The following is a 16,377-nucleotide window of genomic DNA, read 5'->3' as shown; positions in this document are numbered from 1 at the left end:
CGCTCTTCACTACGGTAGGTATTATTTTATTACACAATATTCTGTTTCTTGAGACTCGTCTAAGTTTTTATGAGTCGTGTCATGGTCGTGCCCGGAATGTTATCATTATAAAAGTACTTAGGATTGGGGGATAGATTTATTTTGCGCACGTTCATACGTGAAATGTTTTTACTTAGAGTAATAATTATCGCATTCTTGCAAAGATCTTACGATGTATACAGGGTTTGTAAAATACTACGAACCTAACTTACAACTAATATCATAAACAACAGTAGTAGCAGCACAGCTCCTTGTGAAAGAGTTCGTCCAGGAAGTACTGCCACCTTACCTATTTCTTGGTATTATAAAAACAATCTTTAAAAAATCAACAGCAGCATGTACGAAGTAGATGGTACAATATCTTTACCCATCTAGCTATCATTCTGCTATCTATATTCAATTAAAATAACCATGACATCGATTTGTTAAAGTTGATTCACGGTTTAATTCAGTTTTAGTTAGTCTTAACCGGTATGATTACAGTCATAATAATAATTTATATTTTTAATTTAGTGTTAGCTGAATTTGAGGGCTTATTCCCTAAACGTGAGAATGAAGTGAGTAATTCTGTTTGTTTCTTATTTAGTAATAACAAGTAATTTAATAGGGTACGTGATTCTAAACCTAACCCTTGGTATAATAAGGCCCCATCTGCAAAATGATTACTTCTAAGAAGAGAAGGTTAAAGATTCCACGAACGAAATTAGTCGGTAATTTTTTATGCTTCAGAATCGATACTATCTTGGAATTCAAATTTTTCCCATACTGAATCGGTTCTACTGCGCGGGTCGAGCGATTGGAACACTGGTTTTATTTTTTAAAAACGAAATTAAAGCTATTTGAAAAATGTATATCGTATATTGGCGAATGCAAACACATATGGGTAAATTCACACTATAGGGTGAAATCACAGAGAAAGGATAAGATAAGGAATGAGTATATCAGGGGAAGTTTGAAAGTGGCGACAGTGACGGAAGAGATGAGGAGTAATAGGTTAGCGTGGTATGAACATGTCATGCGGAGGGAAGAATGTCATGTGACGAGAAGAGTGGTAGGTATGAATGTGGAGGGATATAAGGGGAAAGGAAGGCCAAAGAAAAGATGGATGGATTCTGTGAAAGATGACATGGATAAGAAAGGTATGAGTATAAAAATGACGGCAGATAGGGGAGAGTGGAAGAAAAATACATGTTGTGCCGACCCCACCTAGTGTGGGTTAAGGACAGGAAGAAGAAGAAAAAGGTTGAAACCACAGAACAATAAATCGGTAGAAGTGGTTAGTTACCGTCTGACGCGTGCCAACATTAGGTCTCGAAAGACCTACATGAGCTCGGTAGGGTTGTGTCATTCTTTCGCGCAAATTCGCTAAAATCACAGAAAAATGCCTCATTGTGCTGTTTTGGAGCAGAACTTTGGGAGGCAAGCCGGGGCCCATGCCCCGGACGGCAAATTCAAACTTGGCAGTCGAATACACAACTAATCATTAACTCGACTTTGACCACTGAGACGTCTAGTACCTTAGAGCGTATAGAATTGGAGGCGGCATCGATAGGCAGTCCCCTCTGTCAAAGTATGAGCCCAAAATGACCTCTTGCCACTATAAAACTACTGTTGAATCGATTTTTTTCCATTTCCATTATCGAATTCACCGCGTCAAGGCAAGTACTCCGCGAAACATATCGTCTTGCGCTATACAGAATTGTAAAAAAGTTCTACTGCAGCCAAGGAAGAAATTACATTCCATATACAAGTTTATTTTTTGTATTAATTGCTGGTTTTCTATTTTAATATATTTTTTTTCACATTGATTCAATTTATCGATTTCGTCCAAAATATTTCGAGTCTTACTAGTAATTATTCTTCGCTTAAACATGGACCTTACAATCTATATTTTAGAGGTTACAATGAACAAAAGTCAAATCATGACGTATTACTTACCCCTCGTGAAATAAAAAATTAAAAACGGGTTTCCCCACGGGACTATCTACTATCGCTACGCAAGTTGTCAATAATATCGATCTCTAGATTTTGAGGCTTTCGTGGTTATTCAGTAAATGATTATCACTAATTTCAGGCTTCTTACTTCTATTCATTCTCTCTCTCATCTACGGTATGACTTCTATTCATTTTCCTGATATTTCGGAACGATTGGTCAGTCACGGGTTGACTGGACGGCGGTAGATGACAGCTTTAAGGGCAGATATATCTGTCTACCCTCTTGCGCTGTCGACGACAACTACCTTCATCGCGATTTGTTGTGGCGTTACCATTGTCACTCACTTTTTTCACACAAACCACACTCACTGTATCCACACGCGAAACGGAACTCGAGGTGTTCTTGTTGTTATTACTGCACGCACTAAGGACTGGATTCCATGCACTGGACAGTTTAAAACCATCATCACGGATAAATGCTTTGTACTTCGTGATCTCGATGGCTTCTCGTAACAATCGTCGTATGTAGTGACGTTCTGTCGTGTACGTCGTGTCGTGTGGCGGGCGCAGAGGCAGTGCCACATCTTTGTGATGTAAAGCTCTGAGTGGCACTGCCACTGTTATGATAAGCAGTGGCGGATTTGCCCTAAGGCCCAGTAGGCCCGGGCCTGGGGTGGCCAATCGTGACAAAAAATTCACTGATGATGACAAGAAATAACTTAAAGTACCTAAATATTCTAAGGGCTCATTATGGTGGGCCGGACTGCACCGCGTCGTGTAACAATAATCTTCCTAAATCACTTTCGTTCATTTCTCTAAAATATAGATAAATATCATAAATGTCACTCAACTTAAAACTCTTTTCAGTATCTAAAACATACGTCACCACGACCTGTAAGTATTTGTTTATATTCGATTTTTGATACTGACGGTGGTCTAGTCTACGCTATTATTGTTCCGACGGATAGTTTGTATTTCCATGATGTCGAATTATGCTAAGCAATAACCGTCAATATTAATCAGCTTAGAAAAAAAACAGGACAAGCCTTCGCTTCGACGTAGCGGGACTTGTCATGTCAAGAGAATACATTTTCTGAATTTTATGGGTTAGAGCGATGACACACGATGCCTTGCGAGGCCTGAGCGGTGAGGCTGCGTTGTATCACATATAAATCAGAACGACATGCCACAATATACGTTGGAACGCATACGCATTCCGACAAGGGGCCAGAAACGAAGCGGGGAGGAGTACTACGAGAGTGGATTGAAAAGTTCGCAGCCTCACATACTTAATGTATTTTTTTTCATACAACTCTCATTTAATTCATACATTCGTTGGTTGTCACAATGCAACATTTTATTGGTTTAGTATTAGTGGTTTTGTGGAGCGATTTCAAAAAATGGAGAAAATTGTACAACGTGCTGTTATAAAATACTTGTTTAGAGATATTAACACCGAAAAAGATCCACAGTGACATGGAAACAACATTAAGGGAATGTGCTCCATCGTATACGACTATAAAAAATGACTTGCAGAATTCAAACGTGGACGAGAGACCATCGAAGAAGACTGTAGGTCTAGCCGGGCCACGGCGTCTACGACTGAGGAAAACCTCGGAAAAGTGTGTGATCTCGTTATGGAAGTCCGGAGACTGACTATCAAGGAGATTGTAGACACTATGGGCATCTTGTATGAGCGGACGTAAAGCATAATTGTCAACGAACTTGGATTTAAAAGGTTTCTGCTAGGTGGTTCCCCGGTTGTTTTCAGTGGACCAAGGGCGTATTCGGCACGCAATTTCTCGCGACTGTTTGAGGATGAAACTTGGATACACCACTATATATCAGAGCCCAAACAATAATCGAAACAGTGGAAAAAACCTGGTGAACCGATTCCAGAGAAAGCAAAAGCAGTTTTGTCGCCTAGCAAGGTGATGGCGTCAGTTTTTTAGGATGCTAAGGGTGTCATCATGGTGGACTACCTTCTGCACGAAATCATTAACTCAGCATACTATTGCGCCATTTTTGCGTCGTTTGCACGAAGTAATGAAAGAGAATCGTTCAGAATTACTCAGGACAAAAGTGTTGATTCATCAGAATAATGCTCGCGGTCACATTTCCGTCGAATCTATGGTTAAAATTTATTATTGTGGTTTCAAATTACTGTCCCAGCTGACTTGTTTTCTTGGCTGAGCACATCCGGACTTTCATCTGTTGTCAAATGTAAAAAAACACCACACTAGCCAGAAATTTTCATTGAATGAAGGTGTCGGAGCAGCATTAAATGGGTAATTTTAAGACCTTGAAGAATCTTTTTTTAAACTGATATAGAAGCTTTGGAAAGCAGGTGAAAGAAATGCATAGAGCTAGATGGTCATCATCATCGAAAATCAAAAAAGATCACGTCGAAAAACTAAAAATATTTTTGTAAGCATTTAACTTTATTTTCGTGGTTAGGCCGCGAACTTTTCAATCCACATTAGGATGATGCGTAAGTAAGCGTTGCGGCGTTAGGGAGTCACCACGTTTATACACAAGGAATAGCCTTGCGCCGGTCAGAAAAACCTTATGTCCATGCAGTAAGAGCGTAAAAGATGTTGCGCGATTTGCTTCCGCTTGGATCGCCGACGCGAAACGCACAGTCATTTTCGTTCTTCTTGCAATTAGATAAAGACATATCTGGCTAGCTTAATGCCGATTCCGTGTCGATAAATGTGGTGACTCTCACGTTGCGCCCCTTGCTTGTGGCATTCGATGCGTTGATTGAAATCACAGCGTTGTTGTGACGACATATATTTTCGACATATGTCTACGTCGATTTTTATACTTATCACGCGAGAATCTGGCTCCTGATCTGCTGCTGACACTAAATATAAGCCAAAAGACAGGTCGCGAGTCTTCCTGAATATTCTCACGCATGCTCGCAAATTCCCGCAGTTACCGTACCGTATTTAGTTTGTACTTTACACAATTGGCATAAAATTAATTATGCTATGATAATTTCGCTCCATAAATTCGCTTCGACTATAATATAAATCGACGGGCCGGGCCAGCAGCTACTGACCTTTGTAATTGGATTTCGGATTTCTCGAGCGAACGTTCGATTCGAGTGTTCTTAGATGGCTACTCTTCCGAACATAGGGCGATAGATGCCGAGCTCCTCAGGGTTCTATACAGTCAGCAACCCTCTTTCTGCTGCATATAAACGATATGTTGATTCCTACCTTTGGGTATGCTGATGACAGCACAGTTGTAGACAGGTACTTGACCAATGCAAGGGTCAGTGGAGAAGAAATCCAGTCTTGTCGAGAGTCCATGGTTAGTCGTTTGAATTTGACACTTAAGGCAGTCTCCGATTGGGGCGATGCCAATCTTATCAAATTTTGATGCTATCAAAACGCAGGCGTGTCTTTCACCACTAAACGGAGTCCCTTTCACATGACTCCGAGTTTTCGTGATATATTCATACCGATAGTCGACCGTCTTCACCTACTTGGAATGGACTTGTCGTCCAATCTGAACTTCGGCAGTTACATTGAATCCATGGCCAAAAATGCAGCCAAGAAGCTTGGCATTCTTTCCAAGGTGAGGCGATACTTCACACCGGGACAGTTGCTTCAGCTGTACCAAGCACAAGTCCGGTCGTGTTTGGAGTACTGCTGCCACTTATGGGATATCTCTGCTAAATGCCAACTGGCCACCTTGGATTCAATAGATAAGCGTGCTAAGAGGCTTATAGGTGACTCGGAACTAGTAGAGGCGAAGCTGCAGAGCCTTGAACATCGCCGTAGAGTTGCCAGCTTATCAGTATTCTACAGGATATATTACGGAGCGTGTGCGATGGAATAGTATAATTTGATTCCGCCTTCCCCTTTCCATCATCGGGAGACTAGACGTGGGCGGGGGTTCCACCCCTATGTTGTGGATATTCTCCGGATTCGTACGAAGCTAGGGAGTGGAATTCCCTGCCTGCAGACTTGTTCCCCGAGCGCTATAACTTGGACCTTTTCAAGGCGTGAGTGAACAGGCATTATTTAGGTGTGCATGCTACATTCCCGACCTCATCGTCACTTTCCATCAAGTGAGATGGAGGTCAAATGGGCACTTATTTTTATAAAGAAGAACCTACCTTGCCCAACACATTAGCGTAGCCATACAAAGGGGGACCGCTGCCAGCGTCTTGGCCACCTTGCCGCGAGAATCCAATTTTATTCATATAATTTATTCTTAGTTTTAGTTTCTAGTATTTAAATTTTTATTGTACGAGGACGGAACCACCGCGCTCATGTGGTGTCGCTCTTACAGATTTAAAAGCTTTACTTGATTTTAAAAAAGGTAATTTAACTTAATTAAGGTAAGCTATTAAACGACAACAATAATTGATGTCTACAAAGTTAAATATAATAATTAGCTTTCGGTAGCGAATGTACTCAAGAAGCAACTGAAAAACAGCATTATTCTGAGGCGTTTAACTATTACCTAGGATAGTAACAGTGATTATGATTATTTAAGAACAATTTCTTTGTTACGAGTATTTTGTCCTGTTTTATTGTTTTTGTTTATGTAGTAATGCTTTGATTGCCTATTAAAGTAAAGAAATATAATTAGTTACAAATAGTAAACCATTACTTAACGCCATTCTCTATTTTATAATTTTTTTCTATGTAATATTTTGTAATGTTTTGTAGTTCAATGAAAAAAATATTATACTGCCCTATAAAAATAAACTAAATTACTCTCACCATATTACATTTTGAAGGACAGTACATTTAGTACCAGGATCTCGGGTCCGACTACCTAGTGACAGCCTTTGGAGTCGAAACCCTTGACCCGTGGGGTCCCAGTGCCCTTCATCTGTACAAAACTTTATCGAAAAAAAAATAGACTGTCTGGAAAACCCAAGGGCCGGCCGCTACCTTGCCCAACGCATTAGCATAGCAATACAAAGGGGGAACGTTGCTAGCATCTTGGGCACCTTGCCGCGGGAACTCAATTTTATTCATAAAATTTAAAAATCCTAGTTTTACTTTCTAGTATTGAAGTTTTTATTGTCTTTTTTAGCTTACCTGTATATTTTAAAGAACTAATTTCTACTATCGACAACAGGGACATGAATATTAAAATGTCAATAATAGCGCTCAATCAACCCGCCCGGGTGTTTACCCATTTCTGCCCAAAATTGTGTGCAGAAATACTGTACGTGTAATTTTTTTTTAATTTTTAATTTTAACTTATTGGAAGACCAACGCTATCTTATAGAGTAAAAACTTAAATAAAAATGGAGAGCCAATTATAGGTCCTCACCGATGGACACACATTACGTTGATTAATGAGCATTAAATTATAACTATATAACTAGTAATTATACTATATAAGTAATGTCATTTTCGCACCACTTAGTAATTACTTACTCGCCAAAAAACAAACTACTAATAAGACGCTTCACCGAGGCAACACTAGTGTTAAAAAGGTCAATATCAACCTGCTTGGACAATACATTGAAGCTATTACTCGCACGCAAGACATATGTATTCTGCCGAAAATTCGAAGAGGCCAGAGGTACGCACAAAAGTGAATTAAACCTAAGTGACTTTGTAGGTGCTCTACGAGAAATCTTGGACACGAGTTCCGGAGACTCCACGGCACCAGAAGCAATTTTTCGCAAAATTGCTAGGTTTGCTATCGTGCTATAATGCGGAATTTGGTACAATTTAATAACATTAATATATCGAGTTCTTAGGTTTTTAGGAAATAAAACTATTTTTCCGGATTTAAATAGCGTGTATTTGTTTTTTCAGTCGACCATGACCATGGGATCTGTGAAGTGTGATTCACGCACACTGAAAGCGGGTGCGGGTCGGGCGCGTGACGGGTCGGGAGCGCGGCGGGTGAAATTCCTTGTATTTATATGGACGACAACACACCACGCGCATGTGCGCACGACATGCGTCCGACTCGCACCCGCTTTCAGTGTGTTTTACGCTTAAAGAATCCGTAACGTTGGTTTATTGAAAAATATGTTTGATTCATGTATTAGGGTTACATTTTTATATAAAATTTACCTGTATCTTTAATTCTCTAATAAAAAAATCTGTTTTTGACGAAAAAGAGGCAACTGCACACCCACCTTGCAATCCTATGGTCTATCACTTACTACTGGGGATACACATTACGATTACATTTTTATGATAATCGATTCAAGTGCATGCGACAACGAGTTTTTGTATTGATTAATTTCAATGCAGTTTTCAAAAGGCAAAATATGTCAGCAAGTAAGAAACATTTTGTAAAAATATCATTACATTTGCACAAAATTCGATTTATAAATATTTAGTTGTAAATAGTTTGTGCCCTCGATTTCAGGCGTTAATGGGTTTTAACTTGATTATTAAAACCCGGGCGCTTGCACAAACATATAATTTAATTTCTTAGAAAATAAGTTAAAATGTACAGGGAAGGTACAATAAAAGTTTAAATACTAGAAACTAAAACTAGAATTAAATTATATGAATAAAATTGGGTCCCCGCGGCAAGGCGCCCAAGATGCTGGCAGCGGTCCCCCTTTGCATGGCTATGCTAATGCGTTGGGCAAGGTAGCTGCCGGCCCGGCCCCTCAATTTATATTGCCAAGTGAATTTAGGTAGCGATTTGTCATAGCATTAAGAACTTTAAGCAAACTCTGTAACGTACAAACTAAATACGATACGGTAGCTGCATGAAATAGCGAGAAAGCGCAAACATATTCTGGAAGACGTTTTAGGTGTATTTTGGCTTGTATCTAGTTTGTACGTTACACACGTAAAGTTTATTATGCTATGGTTACAGAAACTCGCTTTCATTCCGTTCCGCGGCAATGTAAATTGTGCTTAATGAAAACAAGACAGATGTTGCAATATATCGAGCCATTACCGTCGCCGTGTAAGCGACAAAAAACAAATTTTACAGGAGAGGTTTTTTAAACTATTTCTACATAAGGAATGTGATACTAAACTGAATTTGAATAATAATAATTAGATTTTATTTTGAATATAATCCATAGCTAGTTAGTAACACAACCTATAATATAATGTTAGTATCTTATAGCTACAATAGTGGTGAAATACAAAGTAATTTAAGTGTGGAGTTACATCCAGTGACGTAGCATTCAGTAACCTTCAGGAGTCGGTTGACACTAGCGAGGAGCATACATTCCAGAAGCACTACAACGCCATTGTTTTAAGCAGCAGTTCAGTCCAGTGAAGTACTGCCAATTTGCCTATTTCTGCCTCAAAGCAGTAGTGTTAGCATTACTGCGTTCCGGTTTCGAAGGGTAAAGGTGCTGGTGAAATTACAGGCACATGGGACTTGTCAACTTATGTCTCAGGGTGACGGGCGCAGAGGCAGTGCCCCTCAGATCAGATTCAGATTCAGATTCATTTATTTCTCAAATATAACATTACAGTATAAATTGCACTACATGTCAAAGTATAAGAAATTATATTGAGATCGTCAGACAAAAAGGAAAATTATAAGAAAAGCACACAATAATTAGAAAATTAACAATTCATTATATAATATTGTTGTTATTAAATTATATATCAAATATCATTCTCCATCAAGGATCGTCATAAGTTGATAATTATACAAGAGCATGTTAATGCGGTAAAAATTAGAATAAAAATATGAAAATAGAAAATACTGAATTCGTTACAATTTAAAGTCCATAAATTCTTTTACAGAATATATAGGATTTTTCAAGAAAAAGTCTTTCAGCCGGCGCCTAAATGTTTCGTCCGACGGTTCAAGTCTGAGAGTAGCGGGTAAACGCTCATAGTAAGTAGGTCCGATGAGACGCGGGTTTTTCTCTGCAAGTGCCATGATCTTTGCGATTGCTCTGAGTGGCACTGCAACTGTCATGGATAGAAGGGTCGTTTACTACCAGGTGCACGACTTGTTCGTTCCGTCACCTGATATTATAAAAAAATTAGAAAAGCCCCAACAGAAACCTGAAGGCATTATTATGCTGTACAATTAATATACATATAACAATGAATTTCGTAACCGATTGTGTAACAGGTTTTATTTTTAAAACAATGGATGGTTTTCGTTGCCGTATAATATTTTTGATATCTTCATTTAAAGATTTTTTAGGCTTTCAGGCAATTAAGGTAACACTTTTATGATTACACTGCGATTAAAAATATGCAACACGTATTTTGTCACTTTGTTTATAGTAAATGACGGAATAGTGATGTACTATGTCGGTTGCGACAACAAGTGGAGTCGTTTACGTTATGATTTTTTAAATATAGATTTGTCGGGTACACTTAAATATAAAAAAAAACAGTTGATCTAACGATAAACTTGGCTTTTGCCTTAATTTCCATTTCATGTAATTACGGCGGGAAATATCGACGCTTTTTTGTCCGTTATAGTTTTAAATATCATTTGCAACAAAAAACGCTTAGGTAAAAATGTCGCTTACGATAAGTCGGCAGTCATGCCTTGATATCTGTCGTCCACTAACCAAAACGCGGTTAAGTGACAAATGGTCAAATAACCATTTTAAATAGCAAAAAATAGAGCACATAATTAATTCTCTTTCAAAACAGTTAAAATTAGTTAACGTGTTCAACTTGAAAAATGCATAGCTGAAATATCATCAAACCATTTCAATATGCTAAAACTAGGTTATGGTTTTAAATGATATTATCTCAAAAAAATATTTTGTTACTCAGCCGCGTTTTGTCGGCAGATATGTAGTGGTTACAAGAAAGATTACAACACTACAGGATTACAAGAAAATGTTGACATGAATTTGACAATTAAGTATACTGAATATCACGTTGTTTTACTACTTCCTAAGAGCCGAAACTGACACTAGCCCAAGGCTAGTGGCCGCCATTATGGAACTAATAATATTAATACTATTATGATATCCAATTATTTTTGTAAAATTGCTCCACTAGTTTGTTATAAACACAAAGACCAATTCCTTCGAACCAACTGGTTCTAAAGGTGTCGTAGATTTCTCACAGAGCCATCTGGGAGAAATCTATGAGTTTTTCTTCTCAAAATCACGAAAAAAATTGTTAAAAACCAATAACAAAGATCTGCAACAAGCACAAAGAAAAATTTGAAAGGTTTGCTGGTTCTTTCCGTAGCTCAGTTGGGCGAGCGTTAACCACGGTACGGTCGCTGGTTGCAGTTCAGCCGGAACGAATTTTTTCTGTGTTCGATTTTTGCATCAATAATTCTAAATTTGACATTTTAGGATTGGTATGATACAATGCATTTTCTTACTAGTTATTTGAATGAGAGTTTCTCAATTTAATATTTTCATTTCAGGTGTACAGACCTGCTGATGACGACAATGACATAGAAGACTATAGCTATATGACCGAAAAGATTAAAAGTGGCGTAAGTGTTATTCATATTTAATCTTAACTTACTAGTTATTTTATTACGGTTTCTTGCATCTTTTCCGTCACCTTTGTAATAAACCTATTTTATACAATAGACTTCTCTAAGTAAGCTTTTGCTTGTCTTATAGTTAGTTCCCTAAAAATCCGCTAGATGGCATAGCTTAAACTATTATAAACTTTTTGTATTGTACCATTAGTAGTAAGCAGTACCATTTACATTTTGATTTTCTACGACTATAAGCGTAGAGAGCTTCGCTCGGCTTCAAATTGCTTTTGGCGATGAAGCACCATGCAAGACGACTATTTATAGCTGGTTTGCAGAATTCAAACGCGGTCGTGTGAATCTCAGTGACGAATTTCGTAATGGTCGCCCGCCCACTGCTGTGAACCACAGAAACATCGATGCTGTGCGCCGTATAATCAAAACCTTATTAATATTTTTGCAGGTGATACATATTGTAAGTTGAACCATTTCTTAATTTTCTGCTGAACACGGATCTAAGATAGGGTTTATGGTCCGCCAATCTGGTCAGATGTGGGTTGGTGACTGGGAGTTGGAGAGACTAAGTTCTTAATTTTAATTTTGCAACAAGATGAGGTTTAAATTGATTTTTTTTAAACCAACGTCATCGTAATCATCAACAACCCTGTAAAAGCTTTTTGGATCTTTCATAGGCTTTTGACTTAGTTAATTACAATTTGATGTGGAGAAAATTAAAGGAATCCGTAATTTTTAAGGAGCTTGGTACTTTATTCCCAGAAAAAATTAACCAGCCTCAATTTTTTTGGCTAGATATACGCTTGAAATAAAAACCGTAGCAGAATAATAAAAAAATATTGTGACCTGTGTTTGTTAAAATTGATTTAAAAGAAAATTGTGGTCGACATGTTTAAATAATTACCAGCAACACTGCGATACTAAAAAAAGTTCAAATAGCAGCAACACTCAAACGCTAAAATATTCAAAAAAGTAATTACAATCGGTTATCTAAATTGCAACAAAAGTGACATTGACATCTCGATACCTTCAATTAACTCTACGCCAACGTAATTTTTGTTTACAAAAATAACAGAAAATAACCAAAAACTAAAGTGTTTACTGGAGTTATCGATCCGATCTGTCAATATATTTTTTAAGGCATTGGCCACTAGCACACAAAAAATTACATAAACATCCCAAAAATTTGTTTTTCATTCACAATTTTGTAGAGTTTGGGAGCTCTTTACAAAAAAACCACTGTAGAGCTAGCACAACAGGGCGGGAGTTACGCGAGAGCGACATATGCGCGATCTCTATGCGAGAAAAGCAGTATCTCGCGCCTTATGTCGTTCTCGCAAAAGTCGCGGCCTATTGTGCTAGCTCTACTGCTAGCCTGATTAAAATTTCCATTTATTATAATACCACTAAAGGAACAACTCTTTTTAGTATACCAATAATCATAGCAACTCTGTAACATGGTTATGTTATTTCTTCTTATTTCAAATTCATAGACAGGACATACAAAGATCAATGAGTATGAGTGAATTGTGTAGAGATACATGGAAGAAAACTGGAAAATTATCGCAAGTTCATAGAGGTATAGAGTTCTATATCAATTGTTTTAAAGTTAATACAAATTCTGAAATAAAAATTTATCTTCAATTTACATTTTATTTAACTATACGGTGTAACCATTGACTTACAAATAAAGGTGTAACACAAACGTTTGAGAATAATTTTTCAACACGTCAAAATAAAAATTCGCGGTAATATGTAGGATTCAATAGCATTATGTTATAATAATAAAGAAGTGTCAAACAATTACGTCAATTATCTAGTCTCAAATATGATTACCAGAGCAACGGGGCATTACCCAGAACACCCAGACCAGAACCAATTTCAACAAGGCCAGGCTGAAAATCAGTACCGCGTGGCACACAGCCACAGGGATTCAATTGACCTTACTCCTGCCACGCACCGTTCCTGTTCTGTTGAAATTTTTACATGTTCTGTTTTCTATTTTTCAATTCAATTAAATTAAAATATTTTAAACTAATTTAAACTAGCCAGACTCGTAATGTGTTATTAAAAATATTTAAAAAATATGCTACGGTTAATATTTTAAAATTTGATAACATATTTTGGGGCATGTAGCTCAGCAGTTTCTTATGTAGGGGCAGTCAAACCTGCCCCTAACGCATTGAGAGCGGTATTGGGGCCGACAAGCACGAGGCGCACCGTACGTAGACGCGTACCTCTTGCACATAATGGCGTCAAACGCGTCAACGCGCGCGTCGACGAACATCCCTGATGCACTACAAATCACGGAGCATCACCATCCACACCCGGAAGGCGTTATTATATTGAGTCCGCAGGACTCTGTAAGGCCATTTCGTGTAGTCTCGCCACAATCTGTATGTGTTTAGGAAGGTACAGTACGCTTTGAAGAGCGTCATCTTTATCTCCCCCGAACATCTTGCGAATCTGCGTACGATCACATTTGCCCTGACCGACCGAGCCCTACGTTCCCTTTCCATATCACCATTATTTTTGTGTGGGGTATATAATTTATAAAAAATAATTTCTCAAATACGGGAAATCCAGCGCCCACAGTACAAATAATACGTTTATCTACTTATATGCGAAAGCCAGTCTTTTTTTAAATTGTTTTTTGTTCTTGAAGTTTGTTAGTTTACTAGATATAGTTCGATCATTTTGTTACATTCTTGTGATGTTTGTTTATAATACATTTAACAAACCTTTTTTCAGAAAGATCTATATGGTAACGTAAGTGTGGCTTAATTTCCATTTATTGTATGTCTTTTATCATATCCATAAAGTTCTCTGTTGTATTTTTACGGGGCGTGCCACGGCTATGCCACATGGAGGGAAAGTACCTTAAATAGCATAGATAGAAAATTTTAGTGAAAGAAGACTTCATTTTGATTTTAAAAACAATTCGAAATGCTTTTAAAGATGTTTAAAGAATCGTCTGTCTGAACCTATGGTATAGGTACTTTCCCACCGTGTAGCATAGCCGTGGGATACTCTGTATATGACATTGTTGCTTTTCGAAAACGAATGCAAGTTTTTCGAATCTACAATCGCGTCTATCTATACTTTCTCGATTGTTACTTTTAATAAAGAAATATATATACGCAGAGATGGTCAGTGGGTTAAAATCCAACTCATCCGGGGTTGTACCTAAAGCTTTCAACAAATTTCTGCCCATAATGTTGTAAACAGTGAATACGGAATTTGGTACAATTCCATACTTGTTTATAAATTTAGATGTAAAAAGTCTTTTTTAGATGAAAAAGATGCAACTTCACTCACAATACCCACCTTGCAATTCTGTAGATTCTCACTAATAAGGATGCACATTACGATTACATTTTTATGAAGATCAATTCAAGTGCATACGATCTAACAATTTTTTGTATCGATTTATTTCATTGCGATTTTCAAGCCAATCGATTCAATAGAAAGGCGAACCGTATCATCTCGATCAGAAAGTAATTAACATATCGTAATAATATCATTCAATTTGGACAAAATTCGATTTAAAACTAATATTTAGTTGTAAATAGTTTAGGCAGTTCAACTGCCTCTGTGTCTGTCCCAGGTTCGATTCCCGGGCCGAGAGAAATATTTGTATGGCCTACATTTATTTCTCTCGTGAGTTTGGGTGTAATTTGCGTTTGTCTATGTGTGTGTCCATGGCACCTGCGACACAGGGTTTGCCTAGTTCAGGTCTAAGTTGAGTGTGTGCGTTAAAAAAATAGATGTTGTCCTCGATTTTGGGTGTTAATGGGTTTTAACCCGATTTAACAAAGCGCCGGTTTAAGACCCGGACGCTTTCACATCTCCGCGTCTCTCACATACGTCGTAAATTGTAACGGGTGGGAATATAGAATATAAACCTGGAAGTATAGTTACTTTCTTGAAACTTTAGTGCACTTAAGTTTCATTTATTTCGTACTAAATATAGTAAGTAGTTTAAGCTTCCTTGTGTGATATAAAATATATATTTCTTCTTTTACGTGTGTAAATACTGTACTATATTTACTAATTTTCAACACAAAAATGTATCCCCTATTTCACCACTTGTAAGATTTATTTTTGTGATAAAAAGTAGCCTATATCCTTTTCCTAGTTCCTATCTATTTCTGTGCCAAAATTGGTTCAGCGGTTTAGGCGTCAAAAGTATTAGACAGACAGAATTACTTTCGCATTTATGATATTACTCTGTATTATTATTTTGTGTGAAGATGTTATCTTTTGCCCCTGGGAGTGTACTGTCTTTCTCCGTCCGTCATTTGTCGCAAACAAATACTGTCAAATAAGTAATAGGACACGACTAAATTAGAAGACAATATCAAGAATAAAACTTCATTCGCATCCATGTGTCTTTGAATATGGCCGGGTATTACTTATTTGCATTGACTTACAAATAAATGGACGACGGGTCTAATACAAAAACTACGAAAAAAATGACCCAAGTCAACCTATTTAAACGTAGTGACATGTAAAGGAATATGAAAAAGCTAAAACGTTGAATTTAAATTGTAATGTCATCGCAGTACTGTCTAATTTTGCTTGCTTCGCTGTCAGTCGAACAAACCAAGACTAAAGCGTGAATGACGCTCTGTATACGATTTTAACGCCCTATAAGTTCGGACAATTTTTAGCGCGGACCCGACGTTCATATAATTGTAAGTCAATGCTTATTTGATAGTAATTGATTCGGACGGATGTCAGACGGTGAACGAGAGTACAGGACCTGGTACCAAAAACCGGTATCTGTTGGTATTAACAATAATTTTATTTATAGCTTTCGTGGTTTAAATTTTTTTTTCACCTCACTAGCTCGGAAAGGCTTTCTTTCTCATTAGAAATCTGCGCGTAAAAGCGTTTTTGCACGCTAGCGTAGAAAAGGTTTTTGAAATTCGAACTTGATGTTGACTTTGGTGTTTTTTTTTATTTTATTTATGTAATATTGGTATTTTTTATTCTTAT

The 16,377-nt window shown here is 37.5% G+C and overlaps 1 long non-coding RNA gene across 1 annotated transcript; it reads left to right on the top strand.

Annotated features, from left to right (window-relative positions):
- Positions 1–576: 576 nt before the first annotated feature.
- Positions 577–14,144, top strand: LOC113233597. Its single transcript, XR_003310719.1, has 5 exons — positions 577–596; positions 2,842–2,868; positions 11,302–11,373; positions 11,825–11,836; positions 14,128–14,144. It is a non-coding gene; the product is annotated as an uncharacterized LOC113233597 (long non-coding RNA).
- Positions 14,145–16,377: the final 2,233 nt, after the last annotated feature.

Source organism: Hyposmocoma kahamanoa, unplaced genomic scaffold (genome assembly GCF_003589595.1).
Source record: "Hyposmocoma kahamanoa isolate Upper Pololo Valley unplaced genomic scaffold, ASM358959v1 79, whole genome shotgun sequence".
Classification (NCBI taxonomy): domain Eukaryota; kingdom Metazoa; phylum Arthropoda; class Insecta; order Lepidoptera; family Cosmopterigidae; genus Hyposmocoma; species Hyposmocoma kahamanoa.
Note: the sequence above shows the minus strand (reverse complement) of the source record. Positions and strands in the feature narration are given on the sequence as shown.